Raw genomic sequence first — 15,969 nt, forward strand, 5'->3', positions numbered from 1 at the left:
TGTTTTTGTTGTTGTTGGAGCTTGTTTTGGTTTTTCCAAGAAGAAGAAAAAACAATAGTAGGTAGTAGTAATAACAATGCCACAAACTTGTTTATCAATTGAAGAGAACTATTTTTTTAAAGAGTTAAATATGTTTTTTTTCTATATACTAACATGAAATTTGTTTTTGTCCTTCGTCTAAACTTTAAACCATCCAGATTTGTAGTATAGAAATTATTAAAATATGTCTTTGTATTTGAGATTGATTCAACTGGAGGTTCCACTTCATCAAGACATTGGAAGTAGTTATAGTGGACATCAAAACAACAATTAATTTTGAAAAAACTAGCAATCTTTTATAAGAAACTAATAATTATTTCACATATAGAAGGACTCGTTCTAATCATTTTCATATTATACCTGAATAGTCTAAAGTTTGATTTAGAGACAAAAACTAATTTCGTATTATTGTACATGGATGAAAAACAGATTTAAGCATTCTTTAAAAATGAAACTATATTTAAAATTTTAATAACTTTGATATAAAAAAAACAATAAACAGAAAATCAAATAATGTATTTAGTTTATAGCCAAATCAACATTTATAGACAGAAGAATAGTGTTTCCAATTTTAGAGAGATGTAAAAAATAATTTTAAAATAAAAATGGTGACTTATTTATTTTAAAGAGTAAACAAATGGTGTGTCTGTGTCGGACACACATATCGAACATTGATATTCGTTGGACACATATCGGTAAAGTATTCAATTCAAAATATATTTGTTAAATTTCTGACAATTCTAACATGGATGTAACCCAATTTTAAAAAGGAGAAATACATTAATTTTCTAAAATCTCAAAGTTATTGTATAAGTTTTTATTACAATTATAAAAATAAAGAACAAATTCTTTTGAACCAATCTTAAAAAATATTTTTTTAAAAATAAAATTAAAATATATTATATACATTAATCTTTATTGTTAATTTATATAATTTATAATTATGTAATATATAAATATGTCTCCTACATTTTAAAATTATGTATTACGGGTCCGTATCAGGATTATAGAGTATAATAACGGTGTATCGTAAACAATGGCTGCGAGAGACTGCTCTCTGGTCAACGTTAGTGGTTCACAAGTCTACTTCAACGCCCAATTTACTTTTCAATTTATTTTGTGGATGACGTTATAACGTTTATGTGTATGAACAAGAATTTAGATGCATCGAGATAAAGTTAGGAACACTTTCTTTCTTATCGTCTTTTATTCTACTTTTTTATTATTTAGTCTTGTCTATATTTAACTAAATTCAGAAACAATTATATATAATATTCATCCTCATCAATATATCATTTTCAACGTATAATACGACATCCATATATAATTTATTTTTCTTTTATCTTTATTTTATATTTAACGTATTCAATGAGTTTGCTTCACACATTAAAAAAATCTTATAGTAAGACATCATATCGTACACACGAAATGTATCTTGTTTCTTCTTATTTAAAGAATCGGTTACAAAATATATTAATTATTAACGGAAAGATTTAATAAAATTATTTAAAATTTTAATAAAAAAATATTTAGTACTTGAAATTGGCTAATAAAATAAAAATTATTAAAATTAGATAATATTAATTAAGATTTAGAAGATAACATATAATTAAACTTATAAAATACATATTTGATTATCAAATAAAAAAAATCAATTTCAAATCTAGTTGGAGGGTTACTTAACATTTGAATGAGAACAATGACGTTGTGAGTCCCGGTGACACACTTCCTGAATTTATTTTTGTTGTTGATTCATTAATCCATCTAAAACCATCCCCTAACTATAGTTAGAGATTACATTTATGGTTAACTCTTCCCTAAAGCAAAAACATTTGATTCCACCAAATCTGCCATCAGAATGCATCGAACACTGGTGGACACTCATTCCTGTTGTTCGCTTGAGTGACTCCATCACACTCCTAAAAATGTTTACCTTGCACACAAAACTAACAAAAGAACAAGTGTTATATGGTAGCGATTATTTGACAACCACTAAATGGGTTGCGCCAAATTACATATTGTGAACTAGACCGTGAAATAATAAAATATTGGTTTGTAGGGTTTAGTTTTTGAGCTGACAAATTTTAAAAATTTAAGGTTGAAAGATAGATTTTGCGAAACGAGAATGAATGAGAGGTTTCTCAGAGTGCGACTAAGAATACGATTTTGAGGGATTTGGAGTTGTAGTAAGATTTTGATGACGACTACAATTTTCAATTTCGATTGGGAGTTCGAATTGGAGTGAGAGTGCGAATCAATTTTTCACTTCGATTTTGAGGTTAGTTTTGTTTCATTGCGTTTGATTTTGGATATAAGGGTTTTTTTGTTTTAGATTTCCGTTTTGGGTTTTGAGTTTAAGGGTTATTTAGGATTTCATTTTGGGTTTTTGACTTTCAGGGTTATGTAGGGTTTTGTTTTGGGCGTTGATTTTAGGGTTCATGTTGGTTTCCGTTTTAGATTTGGATTTTAGGGGTTATTTAGGGTTCCTTTTTGGGTTTTGATTTTAGGGGTTAACTAGGATTTCATTTTGGGTTTTTGATTTTAGGAGTTATTTATGTTCCATTTTGGGTTTTAAGTTTAAGAATTATGTAGGTCTGTTTTGGGTTTTGATTTTAGGGGTCATTTAGGATTCTTTCTTGCCATTCTAGAATTATATTCTTAGCATCACATTTCCTTTCATATATGCATTCAAATTTTCTTATACTTTAACCATTCTTTACTTCTTTTCAATTCTAAATTTGATATTAGTGTTTGAATATATGCTATTTCTATTTTCATTTTAGATTATTGTAAATTCAATTGTATTTGCATTCAATATTAGTTTGCATTAAAATTCTTGTATTTATCTCTTATGCATACCATAAGATAGTGAATTCCATATAAAGAGTCAATCCAAATCCGTGTGCACTACTATTGCATGATGGTTTTGTGTAACTAACGTCTTTTTTCTTTCCAATATTTCATATAATAGCACTTTAACAATCTTTTTTTTATATAAACTTTGTATATAATGTGATGCATGTTGAATGGCTTATGGAAATTGAAAATTTTAAATTGTAAGTGGAAAAAATAAATGGTGGGCTTTAGTTACTTGTACATATGTTCAAATTTAGTCCTTCATCTTGCAATATTTTTTTCAATCCTGAAGTAGCTAAGGAGCCGCCACAATTGGAGCTTAATCCAAAGAAATTCATGTGCTCTTGGTTCTTGTTTTCCATCAATTTGTTGGAAAGGTCTTGTCATATTATTATTTGCATTTCTTACTATACCGACCCGTCCTCGGGCGTTGACCAAAGTCAACACTTGGTAGGACTCATCAGGGGCACAATGAGGTGAGAAGGGAGACGACCAGGTCTCGGGCGCTGACCAGGCCCCGGGCGTTGACCGGCCTCGGGCGTTGACTGGGTTCAGACCAAGAAGCGTTTACAACTGGGTGGTGCCATCCCCCGATACCCACGGGTAGGAGTGACAGTGGAGAGGGCAGCACAATAGGAAGCGACACAAGTAGGAGGCGACAAGGTAGAGGCGTGGAGGCCTCAGGCCTCGGTACCCCGACAGAGTAAAAATAGAAGAGAAATGTGGTTTCCTAGCCACACCCCTTGTACCAGCAGGGAGAGACCCAACTCGCGGAGTATCTGTGCATGAGGCGTGGGAACGCGACAGTACGCGCCACCGTCAGAGAACCACTGGGACAGATACAACACATGAGAAGGCCACGTCCCAGGGGGTAATCTGCATGCATGGTACGTGAGGAGGGTAGAAACACTCCTAAGGCGAGTGACTAGGAGCTGGGGTGCATGAGTTGGCACCCATGTAATCACCCCCCGCGCCAGATGCACTTCGAGAAGGGAGACTTACACGCTGGGATTTCCCTAAGTTGGGTTACAGCGTCGTAAGGCCTCCCATACAGAGTTATGCTTAAGTCAGAAGGAGACACGTGGCAGAAGCACTGGAAAGGTATATAAGCTTTCGCTATCAGCAGACTAAGGTACGTTTTACACGCTTAGAGTCATTTGCGCTTACGCACTGTATGCATGAGTGACTTGAGAATGAGAGAGAATACAGTTAGAATCCAGTTACGCACCTTTTGAACACGGTGTCTGTGGTGTTCTGATATGGAGGTGCACGGTGTTTTCTGCTAGTACTGACTTGAGCGTTGGAGTGCAAACGGCTGCGAGGGCGCCCTTTTTTCTCTCTGTTTCAGGTACTCACGGCGGCGAAGGATGGAGATTTGGAACGAAGACGAAGGAGTCCTTGATACGCAGCACGTAGCTATGCACGAAGAACAATCTGGTCAACCAGTATGAACATTTGGAGCCCACCGTGGGGCAGATCTAAAACAGCAGTCCCACTGCAAGTAGTTTGAGTTTCAGTAGCGACAACGAGGTTTGTGGAGGTTTTTCAAGATTCTTGCAAGATTCGCCGATAATATTCAAGTTTCGTTCAGTTCTACCGAAGCAAGTTCCAAGATTCATAGTAACAGTTCAAGATTCTCTAGGAAACCGTGAAGAATGAGGACTACGAGGCATAGTTCAACAACACGCACAGAGAGTGATGGCATGACCTTGCAGCAGGTCGTGGAGGTGATGGCAGCGTCGAAAGCGGAGCAAGAACACATTCAGCTGGATCTCGCGGCGTCGCAGGCGAGAAACGAAGAGCTGTGCCGCGCGAACGAAGAGTTACGCCGCGGGTTGCGCAACCACCCTGGGAATCGTGAAACAGAGGATCGCGAGTGTTTCACACCACCTAGGGAGTTTCCTATGCCGTTCTCGCAGTCTATCATGGAGGCAGTGATCCCACACACGTTCGTGGGTCCGAAGGCGCACCTCACTGCGTTCCATATGCAGATGATGCTTGTTGGCAGTTCTGACGCCGTGAGGTGCAAGCTCTTCATGAGTACATTGACAGGTATGGCAATGGACTGGTGCATTAGCCTTCTAGATGGTCATGTGACCTCCTTTGCGCAGCTTTCACAGCTGTTTAGGGAGCAGTATATCACGAACCGAGCTCCCTCGCCGGTGTCGTATGACTTCTTCGACGTGAAGCAGTATCAGGGGGAGACGTTGAAAGAATACATCAACCGTTTTCAACCGTTTTGGGAGACGTTGAAAGAATACATCACTACGGAAGAGCCAATGATCGTGTATGCGTTCAGGAAGGGGATCTGCCCTGGGCCATTCTGCGAGTCGATCATCAGGAATCGCCCCAGAACTTTCGCAGAAATAAGGCGTCGCACGGAAGGGGAGGTGTGTGAGAAACGTTCAACTGTTGCACCTGCGCGCCCTAGAGCACAATCGCGTGCACAGCCCGCAAGGGTGAATGAGGCCGCGACGGGGAAGAGAGGCCAAGAGAGGAAGCGCCCCTACGAGGCGAGGAAGCCCCAGACGAGGGGACGCGCAGGGGAGAACCGGCAGGCTAGGCACAACTTCGTGGTGGAGCTGAAGGACCTCATCGCAGTACCTAACATCGCAGATAGGCTGAGGGTCCCTGCGAAGACAGATAAGGTGTTGGGACCACACAAGGACACGTGGTGTGAGTTCCATCAGGCGTTTGGGCATCAGATTACCAACTGCTTGGCTATGGGCCATCAGTTGGACGAGCTTGTGATGAGCGGGTTCTTGAATGACTATTTGGCGGGGTCATCCACAGCTGCGGCCTTGGCGGTACCAGTAGAAGATCAGGCCCATGAGATGCCAATCCATGGGGAGGTTCACACCATTTCTGGTGGCTTTTCAGGCAGAGGATGCACTGCCTCTCAGCGCAAGAGGTACGTGGTGTGAGTTCCATCAGGCGTTTGGGCATCAGATTACCAACTGCTTGGCTATGGGCCATCAGTTGGACGAGCTTGTGATGAGCGGGTTCTTGAATGACTATTTGGCGGGGTCATCCACAGCTGCGGCCTTGGCGGTACCAGTAGAAGATCAGGCCCATGAGATGCCAATCCATGGGGAGGTTCACACCATTTCTGGTGGCTTTTCAGGCAGAGGATGCACTGCCTCTCAGCGCAAGAGGTACGTGCGGTCAGTGAATTCGGTGGCTAAGCAGGGGGCAGACGACTCGCTCGACATCGACCTTGCGTTCACAAGGGCTGATTTTCGCGACGTCGTCCCCCACAATAACGACCCTGTCGTGACTGCAAGGAGGAAGGTGCATCGCATGCTCGTGGACCAGGGCAGCTCCGCGGACGTAATGTTCTGGTGCACGTTCAACAAGTAGTAACTGTCCCCTGATCTGCTAAGGCCATATACAGGGTGCTCCTATGGTTTCGCAGGGGACCAGGTGGAGGTGCATGGCTATCTTGAGTTGAGAATGACTTTCACAGATGGTACGATGTCGCAGACCGAGAACATAAGGTATCTGGTTTTGAACGCCAGTTCGACGTACAACATTCTGTTGGGGAGGCTAGCCCTGAACAAATTGAGGGGGGTGTCGTCGACACGACACATGAAGCTGAAGCTGCCTGATTCAGTGGTAGAATGATCGTGATCAAGTCCAATCAGCAGGAAGCGAAAAGGTGCTATGAAAATATCCTGAAAACAAAGAGAGGCGTGTTTATGGTGGTGGAGCACCCACCCAGCGCGGATACGCCCATGGAGGTAGAGCCCGTGGAGGAGATGCCCGCTGAGGCAGTGCCCACGAAGGAGGCGCTCGAGGAGGCGGTACGCATGGGAGAGACGCCCGCGGGGGCATCGCCCATGGGGGAAGTGCCTGCTGAGGCGACACTTGGAAGGGAGGGCCGCGAAGGCGTGTCTCGCGCAGAGAACGCCCGGGAGAGGCGGCCCGAGCCAGTAGAGAATGTGGTAGAGAGGCAGATTGGTGGTAAGACTTTTAAACTGGGACGGCTGATGAGTCAGGAAGAACAGGACCAGGTGGCGGCAGTAATCTCACGTCACCTGGACGCCTTTGCATGGTCCGCCTCGGACATGCCCGACATTGACTTGGATTTTTTATGCCACCATCTCACCATGGACCCCAAGGTCCGCCCTGTGCAACAGAGGAGGATAAAGTTCAACGAGGAAAGGCGCCTCGTCATGCAGGAAGAGACCAGGAAGCTGCTGAGCGCCGACCACATCAGGGTGATCCAGTACCTTGAGTGGCTGGCCAACGTGGTGTTAGTGAAGAAGGCGAACGGGAAGTGGAGAATGTGTGTGGACTTCACTGACCTGAATAAGGCGTGCCCTAAGGATTCGTATCCCCTGCCTAGCATCGACGCGTTGGTGGACAACGCCTCGGGCTGCAAGATGCTGAGTTTTCTGGATGCGTTTTCGGGGTACAACCAGATCAAGATGCATCCCCGTGACGAGTGCAAAACGACATTTATGACAGAGATGTGCTGTTATTGCTACAAGGTGATGCCGTTTGGGTTAAAGAATGCAGGCGCTACTTATCAAAGATTGATGGAAAGGGTCCTTGCACCCATGCTGGGTAGGAATGTGCAGGCCTATGTAGATGACATGGTGGTGACCTCCCAAGAGAGGGGGCGACACACAACTAATCTGGAAGAGCTGTTCGCCACAATAGCCAAGTACCGCCTCAAGCTGAACCCTGAGAAGTGTGTGTTTGGGGTCGAGGCGCGTAAGTTTTTGGGTTTTATGCTCACTGAGCGGGGGATAGAGGCGAACCCCGACAAGTGTGCGACGATTCTGGCAATGAGGAGTCCCGCCTCGATGAAGGAAGTTCAGCTGTTGACGGGGCGGATGGCCACTCTGTCCAGATTCGTATCCGCTGGAGGAGATAAGGGACACCCTTACTTCCAGTGCTTGAAAAGAAACAGTAGGTTTGATGGAAGAGGGCCAAGCACACCCTTCCGTGAAAGGCAAGAGCCAAGTCAAGAACGTCTAGACCACAAGGCAAGAGCATCTAGACCATCCAAGACCAAGCTAGGAGCGTCCAAGACCAAGCTAGGAGCGTCTAAAGATCAAGCTAGGAGCGTCTAAGACCAAGCTAGGAGCGTCTAAGACCAAGCTAGGAGCATCTAAGACCAAGCTAGGAGCATCTAAGATCAAGCTAGGAGCGTCTAAGACCAAGCCAAGAGCGTCTAGAACAAGAAGACTTGGATCAAGCTATGAATGGAAAAAGGCCTAATAGCACATATTCCGTGAAGGCCCATCAAGTGTAGTTTAGCTTTAAATGAGGTGTAAATAGCATAACCATGTGGACAATTGTTTAATTTTCTGCACATTAGAATTAAGGAAGCATTAACCTTGATTAGCTAAAGGTTTCTAGAAGCCTTTACTAATAAAGGACCATGTGCACCCATGTGCACCCATGTGCTTCACATTTACATTTCATTTGGCTTACATTTGTGTAGCATTTAGGTCATCAAATCTGGTCCTCCTTAGCCTATAAAAGGAGGGGCCAACCTCATGTATTGCAAGTTTATTGTGAGTAAAGTTATGCTGCCATTTTGTGCCAAGGTTTGCTTCTCCCTAGAACTCTAGGCTCTAAACTTCACATTCTTCACCTTTCCTTGGGCTGGCCGAACCTCCCAATGTTCATACACATCATGCACCTTCAAGATCAACATCATTCTTAGGAGGATCTTGCACACACACATCCATAGCTTCCGCACCATCTCTTACATGATTCAAGAAGAACTTCATGAATTTTGCCATCAAGGTTTACGTGGACAGAGGAGTGCGAGGCGGCATTCCTCAAGCTCAAGGAGTATCTGGTGGCTCCTCCCGTGCTTTGTAAGCCACAGACAGGCGTGCCCCTCCGGTTATACTTTGCGGTGACCGAGTGGGTGATCAGTGCTGTGCTTGTTCAGGAGCAGGACCAGACCCAGAAACCTATATACTTCGTGAGTAAGGTCTTGCAAGGGTCGGAGGCGAGGTATCAGTCTTTAGAGAAGGCGGCTCTGGTAGTGGTGTTCTCGGCCAGGAGGCTCCATCACTACTTCCAAAGGCTTACGGTGGTAGTAATGACGGACCTCCCCATCCAGAAGGTGTTGCAAAAGCCAGATGTCGCAAGAAGGATGGTCTGTTGGGCGGTGGAGCTATCTGAGTTTGATATTCTGTATGAGCCCAGAGGGTCCATCATGGGGCAAGTGTACGCAGATTTCTTGGCGGAGCTCTTGCCAGGAAGCACACAGCAAGAGGAAGAGGTTGGCTCCCAGTGGGTGCTCTCGGTGGATGGGTCCTCCAACCAGCAAGAGAGTGGAGCCGGCGTGGTCCTGGAGGGGGGCCAAATGGTTTGCTGATCGAGCAGGCCCTGAGGCTTGCGTTCAAAGCTAGTAGGAACCAAGCAGAGTACGAGGCCCTAATAGCTGGGATGCTCTTAGCCAAAGAGCTGGGTGCACGGAGCCTGCTCGCCAAGAGTGATTCGCAGCAGGTCATGGGGCAGGTGGCCGGGGAGTACCAAGCCAAGGATCCGCAGATGGCTACATATTTGAAGTATGTCCAAGTGCTGAAAGGGGCGTTCGTGGCGTTCGAGTTGGTCCATGTCCCGAGAGAGCAAAATGCCCGTGATGACCTGCTCGACAAGCTGGCCAGCTCAGACAAGGGGGGAAGGCAGAGGACGGTCATCTAGGAGAACCTCAAAACGCCGCGAACATTTGTGGTGGATAACAGGGTGGACGTCCTTCAGATCAGTGCGTTCAAGGAAAGGCCGAGGAGTTATCGGTCCTTGATTCAGGACACGGCGAGGGCCCCCAGTATAAGTGTTTACCTTGCCTCGCCAGAAGGGGAGGACCCCATGCAGGTGTGCGTCCTGGAAGAAGGGGACACGTGGATGACGCCCTATAGGCGCTACATCGCGGATGGGATCCTCCCAGTAGAGCCCGAAGAAGGCAAGAAGATAAAGAGAAATTCCACGAGGTACACCCTCGTGGATGGAGCACTGTTTAGACACGGGTTCACGCACCTGACCTTGACATGCGTGAGTGGAGATGAGTGCACGAGGATAATGTCTGAGGTCCATGAAGGGATTTGTGGGAGCCACGTAGGAGGAAGGTCTTTGGCGCCCAAGGTGGTGCGTGCAGGCTTCTATTGGCCAACGGTGAGGGAGGACTGCGTAAGGTACGCCCAGCATTGCAAGCAGTGCCAACTGCATGCCGATTGGCACAAGGCGCCCCTAGAAGAACTGAGGTCAATTTACAGCCCATGGCCTTTCCACACGTGGGGAATTGACATTCTGGGGCCTTTCCCATTAGCAATAAGGTAGATGAAGTACTTGATAGTTGCTATTGAGTACTTCACAAAGTGGATAGAAGCAGAGCTGGTGGCATAGATCACCGTACACAAGGTACAACACTTTGTCTGGAAGAACATTATGTGTCGCTTTAGTGTACCGAGGCGCCTTGTCTCGGACAATGGTACTCAGTTTGCAAGCCAGCAGTTGGGAAAACTGTGTACAGAGATAGGCATCAAGCAAGTGTTCGCATCTGTCGAACACCCCTAGACGAACGGACAGGTGGAGTCCGCCAACAGAATCTTGCTGAGGGGGTTGAAGAGGAGGCTTGAGAAAGCCAAGGGAACTTGGGCGGAGGAAGTGCCCAGGATAGTGTGGGCTTATCACACCACGCCCCAAACTTCCACCATGGAGACGCCGTTCAACCTAGTATACGGATCGGACGTCATGATCCCAGTAGAGATCCACGAGAGCTCACCGCGTTTCCAGAGTTTTGTGGCTGAGGAGTCCAACGAGGAGAGGAGGGTAAATCTAGATTTGTTGGACGAAGCTAGAGAAGAAGCGAGAATAAAGGCTGAGGCCGTTAAGAGAAAAGTGGAGCATCAGTACAACTCCAAGGTGAAGCCTCGACAGTTCCAAGTGGCTGACTTGGTCACAAGTAAGGCTCATCCATATGAGTTGGAGAACAAGCTTGTCCCCCAAGTGGACCGGGCCCTTCAGAGTAACCGAGGCTCGGGGGAACGGGTCGTACAAGCTTGAGACTCTGGAGGGAGGCCCCATCTCGCGCACTTGGAACGCGGCAAATTTGAAGTTTTATTTCAGTTAAAAACTCTATGTAGTGTACAGTTCAAGGGGACACTCTTTTTCCCTTTCGAGGGTTTTTTTAATGAGGTTACCCAAGTAAAAATCAGTTTGAGCATACATTGTCTTAAGTTTTCCTTATTACGATGTAAAGAAACACTAAGAAGAGATAACGCGGTTCAGTAAGAAACGAACCCACCACCTTGGTGTTTAGACACCTCGAGGGGAGATGCAGGGGTGCCTCCCTCGGGCGTGGGCACCAAGGACAAAAAGGAAGTTCAGAGCAGTGGAGAGCCAGGTGCCTTGATGCAGATACACGCCAGATGGGAGAAGCGCTATCCTTTGGGAAACCTTCTCCTTGGGCGTAAACGCCAAGTCCCTGCTCATCTTGGTGTTTAGACACACCAGGGACGAAACGACACTAATTTTAGCAGGCCTTTCCTCGGGTGTGGGCACCAAGTACACTCGCCTTGGTGTTTTAGACACACCGAGGACGTAACGACACTGCTTCCTAGCGGGCCTCTCCTCGGGCGTGGGCACCAAGTGCAAGATATAAGGACTGGTTGCCTTGGTGTTTAGACATATCGGGGACGAAACGGCACTGCCTCAGACAGGTCTCTCCTCGGGCGTGGGCACCACGAGCAACTTCGTCCTAGTGTCTAGACACATTGAGTACGAAACGACCCTACTTTCAGCAGGCCTCTCCTCGAGTGTGGGCACAGAGTCCAGTAAATGGACTTCGGCCAAGATAAGTCTTCCTTCGCCTTTGAGCGACGTCGAGGCCAGTGAAGATAAGTTCTCCTTCGCCTTTAAGCGATGTCGAGGCTAGTAACACCTTCGGGGGTAGGCGCCTCAGGGCCACGAGGGTTAAGCGAAGATCAAGTTAAAAGATTCCTACGAGTTAAGAAGAGGAAAGGATCGGGAGCAAGCGAAAGGTATGCACGTTTGACTTTGTAAGAAAGATAAGAAGGAAAAGCGCGCGCTACCTATAGTTCGAGAAAGTAAATAAGCTAGGCAAAGGAAAACAAAGTAAACAACAGAAACATCATGGAAGCGGCAAATATGAGTAAGTAGAAGTAAATCCTTAAAGTTAAAAGATGAAGGTCATCCAGAATGTGTAGAGTAAATAACAGGGTTTCAAAGTTACAACGAAAAGGATAGCTAGTCGTCTTCAGAAAATTCTATTGGCACGACTTTCCCCTCGACGACGTGGTTAGTAGGGGCGTAGTTGGAGACGTCCATCTCAGGGTGTTCGTAGACCACCTGAGACAGGGCTTCCCCAAACCCTGTAGCAAAGGCGTTCGTGGCGTCGTCGAGGAGCTCCTTCTCGATTTGCTGGGAGCGCTCAACCTGGGAAGCCAGCTCTTTCTTCATGGTTGCCAAGGCTTCAGCCTTCACAGCAAGCTGCTTGGCGAGTTCAGCCTTCTCAGCAAGCTGCTTGGCGAGTTCAGACTTCATCAGATCAAAGGCTTCGTTCTTGGCAGCCGGTTCAGCCTTCATCAGATTAAAAGTTTCGTTCTTGGCAGCAAGTTCAGCCTCCACCTTGCCTAAGTTTACCTCTTGAGAAACACAGCGTTCCTCAAGGGTGGTCATTCTGGTTTTGGAGGCATCGGCGACTGCTTTCAGTTCAACTATTTCTTCATGATGAAGGGGCACTACTTTGGCCAGAAGCTCAGTATATGTTTAGCCCGCTGCATGAAGTCTCTTATTAGCTCCCTCCTCAGCTTTTTGTGCCACCTTCAGGGCCTCTTTGATAGCGGCCTCTTGGTTGAACCAGCGGTGGGCTTGGTCGTTTGTTTGTTCCTTCAGCGAGGTCAACTCGTATGCAAGAGCCTGGTACTCCCTGGCCTTAGTGATGGAGATCAAGCCCAAGAGAACATGGAGGCCACTCATCAAGCTCAAGAAGAGGTGGAGGCACAAATGGAGGACGCCCATGGAGGTCAAAGTCCACCTCAAAGGATTACAAGAAGCATGTTCAAAGCCTTGGGAGCTAGAGGACATTTATTTTCTCTTTTTGTAGTGTCTTTAGTTGAAGGTGCTTAAAGGGAAACCTTAGAAACCTCTTTTGTTATAGCATCTTTTAGGTTTTAGTTAGGAGCTTTAGGGGGGTGTATTAGTAGATAGGTGTAGGAGTAGAATAGGGGGTGCCAAAGTGAAGGAAAGGATCACACCTTCCTTGCTTTGCAAATTAGCGCCGGTTCTAGATGGTTTTGGGAGGGAATTTTGAATTGTTTAGCTTTCATTTTTCAGCACCTTAGGCTATAAATAGAGGTGCCTTCCTTGTAAAATTCAGATTTGAATTTATCTAAAGAAACTATACTCAAAATTGGAGTGAGCATTTGGAGAGCTTTTGAGCTTCTACTCTAGTCTTATCTTGAAGGACCATGGTTTCCTCAAGTGGCGGCTTGCACACTCATCTAGGAGCATCCATACTTCTAGTGGCGTGATCATCCAACCTATCTTCCATCTTCATGAGCATTCTCTTCTCCTTCCTTTCTTCTTCTTCAATTTGTTCATGTTGCCTTGATTTTTGAGTTGTTTTTGTTTCGGTTCCTTTAATTTTCCAGCACCTATATTTTGTTTTTTTCTTAATTCTGTTCGGTACTTTTGTTTTTGATTCAATTCTGTTCGGTCTCTTCTTTTTATTTTTCCTTTGTTGATTCAATTTGACAATATTTGGTTCATCCAAATGAGTTTGGGATTTGGTACTTGTTATTGGTGAGTTCTTGATTTTAGAACCATGATCCAACTTCTAAGAAAGTGCCTATATATTTTCCAGCTCAAGGTGATTCCTCAAAGTGTCAAGAATCTTGTTCTATGTGGCTATTGGAATCACATCACTTAGTTTCAATTTTTTGCCGCCAAAAACTAGCGCGTGAAAGGTATCCCCCAAGGGAACGAAAGACACTCTCCTCCATGGCCTCGTCAGTTGGTCTTCCGGGAGCACTTGTTGGAAGCCCTTCAGCAAGTGTTGGACGACCCGAGGGAGCTCTGGAGCTGGTGCAAGAGTGGGCTCAGGGGCAGTCTCAACTCCCTCCCGCAGCGCCATGTAGTTAGGAGATGTGAAGGCACTTAGAGGATGCTCCCTCAGAGACTCAACATCCTTGTTGGAGGTGGAGTGGGATGTGGCCATTATGGTGGTCCTCCTCCTTTTGAAGAATGGTCCCTCAGCAGTATCCTCCTCGTCGCTTGAGGGAACAATCACAACCCCTTTGCCTTTGTCCAGGGGGGTTGGTGGAGATGAAGTTCCAACCATGGCCAAGGGTATAGCTTCGATTGGAAGTGGAGAGGTAGGAGTTGGAATGGTTTGAGGAGAAGGGGGTTTTGGGTGGTTTGAGCAGGTACAGGTGTTGGTAAGGTTTGGGCGGGGGAAGTTGGAGAGGTGGCAGCCAAAGCATCAGGGGCTGGGGGTGTAGAGGCACTAGCCCCACCTGAAGTGGCCTTGCCACGAGCAAACAAGACCTTGGCAAACCTCTTATGTTTCTACATACCTAGCAGCATGTCTGCACCAGAGAAGAAGTGTTGTGAGTCAAACATGCCATGAAAGTAGTGTAAGAACAATTTGAAAGTATGCAAGAAGAAACAACATAAACAGAGATAGAGAATTGAAGTAGTAAAGAAGGGATTACTCCCATACCGATACAACGGGTCAGTGCAACGAGGTCGTATTCATGTTTAATTAGCTTAGCGGTATTGAACACTATCCCTAAGCTAGCCAAGACTTGGCATATCTCGCGGTCAGCCGAGTTTAGCTCGTCCAAAGTCTTGGCTTTCTTCAGTTTCACTTCCCTCACCCAATACAAGGGGAAGCCATCTAGGGCAGTGAGGTCAGCTTCAGAGCTGCACACCCTGAAGAACTTCCCTCAGAAACCCTTGTAGGATTGCTGGAAGAGAGACAAGATTATCCTCCCAACAATGTCGCTGAAGCTGACCCACAAATTCTTCCCAGGGCTTTTTGCCTCGAAGAAATGGAGGAAGACATCCACTGAGGGATAGCACCCAAAATAGCTGAAAAGGATGCCGAAAGCCCTGATGAAAGCCCAACTGTTGGGGTGTAGCTGGGCTGGGGCTACGTTCACCTCTGTCAGAAGCTCCCTTTCGAAGCTTGTGAAAGGGAGGCGTAGGCCAACGCGTTGGAAAACTATTTGGTAGAATATAAAGAAGGGTTCCTCACCATTCGAGCGGTTATCTTCACATACAGTTTTGCCCGCTGTGCAGGGACGAACAGAGATGTAGGCGTCGTGCCTTGTCCCGAAGGCCCTACCCTTGCACCCGGGTTCGTTGTTTAGATGGTCCCTCCAATCCGAAAAAGAAGTTAGGGTTGAGGTCTCTGCGAGCAATTCATCAGAGGCCCAAGGGTATAATGGTTTGTAGTTAACGCTGGGAGGTGTTGGGTTAGCGGTGGTTTTGGTACACGCCATTGCACAGCAAAGAAAGCTGAGAAGAAGAAGAGCAAAGGTTTAGCAAGCAGTGGCTATGGGGGCAAAGTCGAAAGAAACCCAGAAAAACCCTACCCACGCGAGAAGTTCAGAAAACAGGGGAACGAAGAAAACGAGAAGGAAAGCGTAAATACGAGAATTTAAACAGTCCCAGACAGTAATATCAGAATGTAAAATCAAGAGCAAGAGCCATCAATGCAGAAAAATCATACCTTTGGATGATCTAAGAAGGGGAAGTCCTAGGTCTGAGAGGGGAAATCAGAGGAAGCTTTGAGAAGGAAGATGAAGAGAGAAAATGAGAAGCGTAAGTGATGGAACAGTGTCTGAAGCGCGCGATTTCGAAAGCTATAACATAAACTTGAGAAGCGCAAGGGACGTTAAGTCGTGACCGTGTGATTGGGCCACGTGTTGAAAGATTACCGCATGACTCAAGGTGTCACGTCATTGTGCAGAAAACGTCTTGTCAACAGAACGCCACGTAGGACAGTAGGGCGAGGCCTTAGTCTTTTCGCTGAAATCAGTGTTGTCAGCTCAAGACTGGGGGGCTTGTGTACCGACC

At 45.9% G+C, this 15,969-nt stretch overlaps 1 long non-coding RNA gene across 1 annotated transcript in view; it reads left to right on the forward strand.

The window, feature by feature from the left end:
• The first annotated feature begins 2,086 nt into the window (after positions 1 to 2,086).
• The window catches only part of LOC137828660 (uncharacterized), a 30,401-nt gene continuing 16,518 nt past the window's right edge, over positions 2,087 to 15,969 (forward strand). The window contains exon 1 of the long non-coding RNA XR_011083935.1: positions 2,087 to 2,317. This is a non-coding gene — a long non-coding RNA (uncharacterized lncRNA). The remainder of the gene's footprint in view (positions 2,318 to 15,969) is intronic.

Source organism: Phaseolus vulgaris, chromosome 7 (assembly GCF_000499845.2).
Source record: "Phaseolus vulgaris cultivar G19833 chromosome 7, P. vulgaris v2.0, whole genome shotgun sequence".
Classification (NCBI taxonomy): Eukaryota; Viridiplantae; Streptophyta; class Magnoliopsida; order Fabales; family Fabaceae; genus Phaseolus; species Phaseolus vulgaris.